Consider the following 7,652-nt stretch of genomic DNA (forward strand, 5'->3'; position numbering starts at 1 on the left):
CTACTAATACCAAATACTAATGTGAAGTTGACGAGATAATTTTAATTAATGAATTGGCGTGTTGCCATGCATGCGAATGCATTGGTTTGGTTAATACTAGATTAGCGGTTGTCCATCGCTAGAACCTATTTCCGACCGAATTCCTGTCTACCATTCTCATCTATCCGACACGTGACTCAATAATCACTGACTCAATACTAATCAATTGAAATGCAGTAATACAGATCAGTGACACGTATACATCTCAGGAGTAAAGTAAGTAAAGTTACTGATGAGAACCCACTCAAGCTCTTACAAATGAAGGATATAACATAACCAATTGAACGAACAAAACCTTCCGGTAAATTTATTTATTTCTCAGACTTGTTTTAACCGATTGTTACCGATGGCATGGCCCCGAGTAGTAGATGACAAAGACGGCAAATTGAAGATATTACAACAATTAGATATCATGGACGCTTAGCGCATCGCAGTTCTCACTGTCCGGCGTTAACACGAGAAGAATAATTGAATCACCAGAAAATGAGATGATAAACTGTGTTTTAAAAGGGCACTTGTGATCGTACAACTAGATGAAATACATTGTCCAATAAAAGATTGACATAACACCAATAATAATAATAGAAAGCTAATCCCAAGGATCATACTCGTCATGTACAATATACATATAACAAAATCAAGCGACTTAACATTGATAACGCTGCTACACTACAAAATAAATAAGAGCAAATTACAGGTTAGCATAGAGATCCTAAGTGAATATAACGATTATAAATTTATTCATTCATTGTAGATTTCCAAACCTATAATCAGTCGAGGTCGATCAGATCACATGTAATTCTTTTATGAAATTATCCTGTTATTTTACTTTACTATTTTACCTGTTATGATATAACAAACGATAATTACCATACTTAGAATTGAATATTTTGGTTTAAACACAAAACAAAACAGTCGTAATTGTTGTGTTCTTAAAATATGTATTAATTGTATCAGTTGGAACTTGCCTTTTACAGTTCGTGCTGGTTTAAATAATAATGGAATTGGACTATTATAAAATCATGCAAATAATGGGTAAATGACCCACGATCACTAGATACCTTTTTAAACTTTTCCTTCAGTGTTATATCCAGCATACAGCCAGAGGTGCTCTGATTCGAATACAATTGACCCCAACTGTAACAAATGAGGCATATATTAAGTAATAACGTTTCATAAAACAATCAACAATGTATATGTAACAAACATCTATCGATATAGACGTTTGAAATTTTATCAAAGCTGGGTTTTCCAAGCAAAAAAACAAGCAATACAAATTTACCTGATTGTTAATTGTCATTCAAGTTTTATAGATATTTCAATAATTACTCAATCTGCTGACTATTTAGATACATTTTGTCGAACTCATTATTAAGATTAGTAGACGAGTTTTTTGTTTAAGGCGGCAGCGTTAAGATTCAGACACGTAATGGTCCACATGCATCATAGGAATGCTTACACATGCCTGGAGGAGCAACGAGTAGAGTAGTCGATTTCAGACGTTCTTAAAATCCGACATGACCAATCATAGCCCACAGTGATATTGGGAAATGTGCAACCAACATCGAGCAGATGCGTACTGTTATTTTAATTTTATCGTAACTACCACAGTGGAAATAAGTAAGTGGTTGGAGATTCCGAAGAACGTTGGAAACATTTTAACAAGTAATTCATAGTGCAAAAATGATGACCGATATTCCTGACGCCATTATACGTAATCGATAAATCGATACTTTAATCTATTATAACAAATATATATAAAAAAGCTGCCGAGCCCTATTTTTAGAGAAGAGTAGAAATATTGTATACAACAAAAACAGATAGACTGACGACCAGTCAAGAATTTGACTAAAGAATCAATTTGGAATAATAACGTTCATGGAAGAAGTGACGTAGCTGGAATTGCAGGGAGCAACTACTTAACACTGTTGTGCAGTAAGAAGTTAAAATAATTTAAATAAAACCGATAAGATTAGTCACAAGAACCACAAACGCTTGTTTGTGCACGTACGGTTCTCGAGATGAAGTCAGAATTCTCACCACTTTGGCAGAAATTGGCGTCAAAGATACGTCTTGATTGGCTCACGATTGAACGGGTAGATGATTGAAATGCAAATTTAGTGTCGGCAGGGGGGAGGCTCCAGATAGGCAAATCCCACCGTTAGTCGTTGAAAGCCAAAAGAACAAAGGTCTCCATTAATTCAAACGGGGGGAAGTTTTATTAATGACGGAAATAGAATATAGTTGCGTCCATTTCACTGGCATATAATTGGAGTTGTATTACGTATAGCGTTGCCGACACTGATTTATAATCGATGTTCACGCGACCAACCACTGATTCCATTTCCCCGAAGATAACCTGTGTTTGTCGCCACGTTGCCACCTAGTGTTCAGCACTTCTATATAAGTACGTCGTGCTAGTGGTATTCACTCAGTATTCACATCGTAGCTCGAGCACCACGCACCTCATCATCAGCTCCGTATCCAACTATTGCTATACTCCTCCTAGCTGACATACAGCTACAAGAGCCCTGAAGATTCAAAACTATTTTTCTACATACACAAAAAAGGTAAGCCGTATTTTGTTGTTTTCTTTGAACATTTATATTCTCATCTGCTTGTCCCTTTTTCATGAAGGTCGACCATTTCAAAGATGTTTTGAAATGTGCGTTCGTATCATTCAACGATCGATTTCATTCTACTCTGCGGATGTAGAAAAGTCGTAGCGTTGAATTACACATGTACAGTTGAGCTTTCCAACGCCTTGTTGGTTTTTCACATACAACAGTTATTTCATCGAAATTCGTTTTTTGGAGCTCGATAAGCATGGATAGTACATAAAACAAATATCCCATAAAAATCCCGATTGTTCAAAATTATTTATTACGAATTTACAATCTTCGGCAATTGCGACGCTTACCCATGGCATCCTTTCATAACTATCTCGTAAAGCAAACTTTCAGATATAGTCTCATGCACGAAGAAAAAAAATAGCAAATATTATTTATTCAAAGCCTTTTTTTTAGCAAGATCACTGTAATCTTATCAGCTAAAGTTGCATTGGGGCTTGTGCTGCATTATTCATACCTAAATTTAAAATGACTTCGACAGCCTCTTGGCGTTTTTTTTGTGAACCTCAAGTTTTTACAACAATAATCATCTATCACTATAACAAATAATAGTAGCAATGTATATTTAAAATAGAAAATATGACGTATGTTTTGAAATGCTATATGTTCTCAATATGATAACATGAAATTTGATACGTATAGTCATGGTATAATCTATCGATTGATACATGTACTTACAGGGATTCTTTTCAGAATCTTATCAGCAGCGACGGACGTATTGAACTCGTTGTCGTTCTTTTAAATTGGCATCAAACTTCGCCCATGCAATCATGCATTGTTATTGTGTATATCGTATGTACATAAACACAAATACTCGCATGAGTTAATCAACAGGAATAATCGAGACATTAATTAGTTATTAACTAAGCAATTGAGAATCACGACAGCTTCAGTGCAAGCAATTGTGAAAGCAATAGCATATAACGGTTTGTTTTTAACTTCGGATACAACTATGCAAATAAAATCATATATAGTCTGATTGGACAGGTCGACTCCATTATCGTCATCTTCCTTAGTAGAAGTAGTAGTAGATGGTGGTTTGTTCAGGTCTTCTATCGATGTACGTATTATGAAATAAAAACTACTAGCAAATATTAATATAATAAAACATAACAGTTTTCAAGTTTACTTGTTGTCTAGGAAGGTAGTGTTACTTTACGTAACTTATACAATAACCGACTATACGATTATTGTCTTCCTCGTTCGCACGTACTTGGCTTTCCATTAGTATATTTAATCACCGAATAAAAACGTTCTTTACACACAGTGTGTAGCTCTAGTTAAAAGATCTCAGCAACACATACAATTATTAACAACGAGGTAAATCCATGTCGTCGCTAAACCGCACTAATTCCAACTTTAAATGCCAATTTGGGCTGGTTAGCATTGTAGTATCGATCTACTGGTCGTTAATAATCAGATTTTTCCAGTCTTTTCATCGCACCTACAACTGTGAATGTACTGGTAACATGTAAGAACGGTTATCAATACACGAGGATCGATTAGGATTCCCCGCTGATTGATTGATCCTAAGCACCACCACTACTATGTAGAAATGTCAGTGATTGAAGACATATAAAAGCTTTTAACCGCATCTCACGGAGAGTGCTTTTTTACTCGAGACATCGTTTCGACCACCCTCGGGGAGGTTTGTTTATTGCTCGTGTTACAAAGTGAACACAGTCTTGTATATCTCTCTGTACTGCCTACATGCGAAATTTTGTGGGTGATCCAGATTTCTGATCGTTGAATTAACATTATACATGACGCCCGCAAGCATGTACACCTTTGCCATCCATTACTTTGTTAAATTACTTCACAGAGTGAAGTATACAATGTTGTTTTTTGTATCTGGGAATTTGACACGAATACTAATTCAAGGATAATTTTGTTTTCTCCTTGACTTTCAGATGAAGGTTACTTTTGCATTTGTTGCTGTCATGCTGTGTCTATGGATGAGCACCGACGCGATGCCTTTTGACACCGTAGATGATAAGGCGGACGAACCACTTTTGCGTTTCTCTCGTGGCGTAGCGTGCGCACAACAGTGCCATACCTGTGCGTTCGAATGGGGGAAATCATTCGGTCTACGCAAATGCTACCAAGATTGCAGTAAAGGAGAGTCACCAGACACGAAATGCTTGAACTACGGTCACTTCTAGGCGCTTCACACGTATTATGTTTGTCATGACTTTAGATGTATATGTTTGCACAGCCGTACAACCTAACATCCGGGAACTGTTGCAGGGGCTTTAGCAGTCAAACAACGCGATCGTTGTCCGGATGTTAAACGTGACTTACTCTGTACCTTACAAGAAATAACAAATAGAAGAATCCTTTCATTTTACTTTAATTTACATGTGTATATCAAAAGTGCTACTCACAACATTATGTTATGCATACACCAACAGTATGTGTATTATTTATAATCTACAATCCAAAAATGTAAAGAAATAAATTATTGATGTTTGACAGAAAAGTTGGTCTCATCGTTTGATTTTATCCCCAGTGGCACAGAGATAACGTAGATAGTTGTCTATCTGGGCACGTCTTCCGTAGTTCCTGTTTGTAAAAGGTCGAGCCGGGGGATTATTGGTTTGAATGATGTCTTTCCGTGAGTAGGCGTGCATCCTTTCAATCCACTTTTTTTCGTATTTACATTTGCCTGTATCGATTCAGCCACTGGCAACGAGGCAAGGCGGCATTTTTTCTTTATTTTCATTGTCATATTGGTTAATTCTGTGAACTGAATTTGTTTTTTTGTAGTTTCAATTTCTATCATATTGATTTTTTAGTACTTTCTAGACTCAATTAACATCAATATACCACGTCATTTGTAGATGATTTTACTTTATTTTAACTTTACTTCGTATATTCTACTAATCACATTGCAAAAATCCTCCTGGTTATGTAACAATATTTTCTACAGTCCACAGGGTAAAACGTTTTCGCACAGACGGTTAATACCGATAAGACGCAATTTAAAATTTATTACGTTTATTGAACCATTTTTCGACTACTATATACAACATTTGATGTATGAAAGTTGCGTTCGCTCCGGACTCTCGTCACGTTTGAGTGAATATTACATATACAGTAACTATAACAATGATACCTCGTCGAACACAGCTGTTTTCACAATCATACCAATTGTGTAGAAACACAATACTGCAAACTGAGACAAGGAGCAAATCAGAGATAATATATATTTCGCTATTTGCGCATGTTCATACCACCAAGTTTTTTGCACAGCTCGTTGAGCACTGTTTGTAATCAAACAAAAGAACAAAATATCTGAACATATAATAATAAGACAGTGATGGTTAACAATATCTGTCTAGATGTATCGTATGGTGAATTAATATTTAGTAAAAAAATTATTTTGTTATCTTTAGAAATGTCCAATATTATATTGTGCCATGGGGAGTTAAATAAGTGAGTAGTTGATTGAAAACAGATCATAATCTTATTTCACACCACCATTATTGCAACCTACCGGATTTTCTCTCAGGATTCTGGAATTGCTTGTCTGTAATTGGTGTAATGTTCCCAGAACTCGACACAGAGGGAATTCTATATTTTGTTGTTAAATACCAATTTGCGAGAATCACCACAACACATCGATCTGATCTGACCCAGTTCCTACTGGATAATAACGCCAAAGAATACTATAACGTGATAACCCTAGTCTGTCGATTAACCATTTTGAAAACAAAAAAACAAAAACATGTTAAATATTATTTATTGATGGTTTGGAATAATCTTATTCAATTTCAAATATCAGACAGAATTATCCGGATACTCGAATGAATACAAATGAATTCGAAATGGACAATGAATGGGCAACGTATTTAACCAGTGGAAGGAAGTTAACTATGGCAAGGAAAGGAGAATGACTGTGACATTTAGAAAACAACAACTCGATCGGTTAAGTATGTACATGGTATCAAAAACATGTGGGTGGAGTCATACCTATAACACGACTTGTTTAATACGCGCGGGAATTATACTTAACTATACATATTAAGTGATTCGGTATCAACAATATGACATTTCACCGTACGTTTGTTCCATATTGTTATACCCCGAACGTTTTTATTCACATAATATACAATAACCCAAAATACTTTGTTATTACCATAAAAAAAGTAGTAAAGTATCATGATGCTCATTTGATTAACCGTGGGAATAGGAAGTTTGAGAAAACAAAATAATAGACAATACAATACATGATTTTACAATACAAATTGTACACTAAAGTCACTATACCAAAAGCATGGCGAATGGTTTAACCCACATCCGACGAGTTGCAAACAAGTAGTGTAAGACACACTTTTTGGAAAATTGGGTGTTCAAAACTGGCGCACAAACCTTTTTATGGGAATGTGCATGAAAAAAGTAATTAGCTGTTTTGACAACCATGTACCTATCATATCTGACAAACAATATTTACCACCTCAGGCTAATGTGATTTGAATAATTTAAATAATCGAATAACAAATAAATACTTGAACAAATAAACTTAATTCTATTAGCTAATGTAACAAAGAGTTCTTCTCGAGGCTGAAATCACTCACACAAAGGCAGATGATCTGTAGCAATACATTTCTCACGATGCTGTAACAGTGTGTGATACACCTAAACTGAAAATGTGATGTTTTGTGTACGAATGGAAACAGTTGTCAGACGATTACAATGTTGAATTGACAAAAAATGATGATCAGAAATAGGAAATCGAAAACAGTATATTTTTAGAAATATTAAGGTAGTATCAACCCTAAGTTGTGTGTTGTTTCATTCGCCTCAGTGGAATATCAAACTAGCCTTTGGCGATACCAATGTTGCAGTCAAATTGAAAGAAGAACTTTTATGTTATTATGCTATTAAGTTTAGTATTCAAGATAGTTTAGTTTTCTTATATTTAGATAGGGTTAAGTGCCTGTATTTCATAATTATATAAATCTAAGTCTAAGAAGTAGGATA

The 7,652-nt window shown here is 35.2% G+C and overlaps 1 long non-coding RNA gene across 1 annotated transcript; it reads left to right on the forward strand.

Moving 5' to 3' along the window:
* The first annotated feature begins 2,388 nt into the window (after positions 1-2,388).
* On the forward strand, positions 2,389-5,148 carry LOC102808729 (uncharacterized). The gene is made up of 2 exons (XR_438500.3): positions 2,389-2,609; positions 4,580-5,148. It is a non-coding gene; the product is annotated as an uncharacterized LOC102808729 (long non-coding RNA).
* Positions 5,149-7,652: the final 2,504 nt, after the last annotated feature.

Source organism: Saccoglossus kowalevskii, chromosome 2, assembly GCF_978046115.1.
Source record: "Saccoglossus kowalevskii chromosome 2, keSacKowa6.1, whole genome shotgun sequence".
Taxonomy (NCBI): domain Eukaryota; kingdom Metazoa; phylum Hemichordata; class Enteropneusta; family Harrimaniidae; genus Saccoglossus; species Saccoglossus kowalevskii.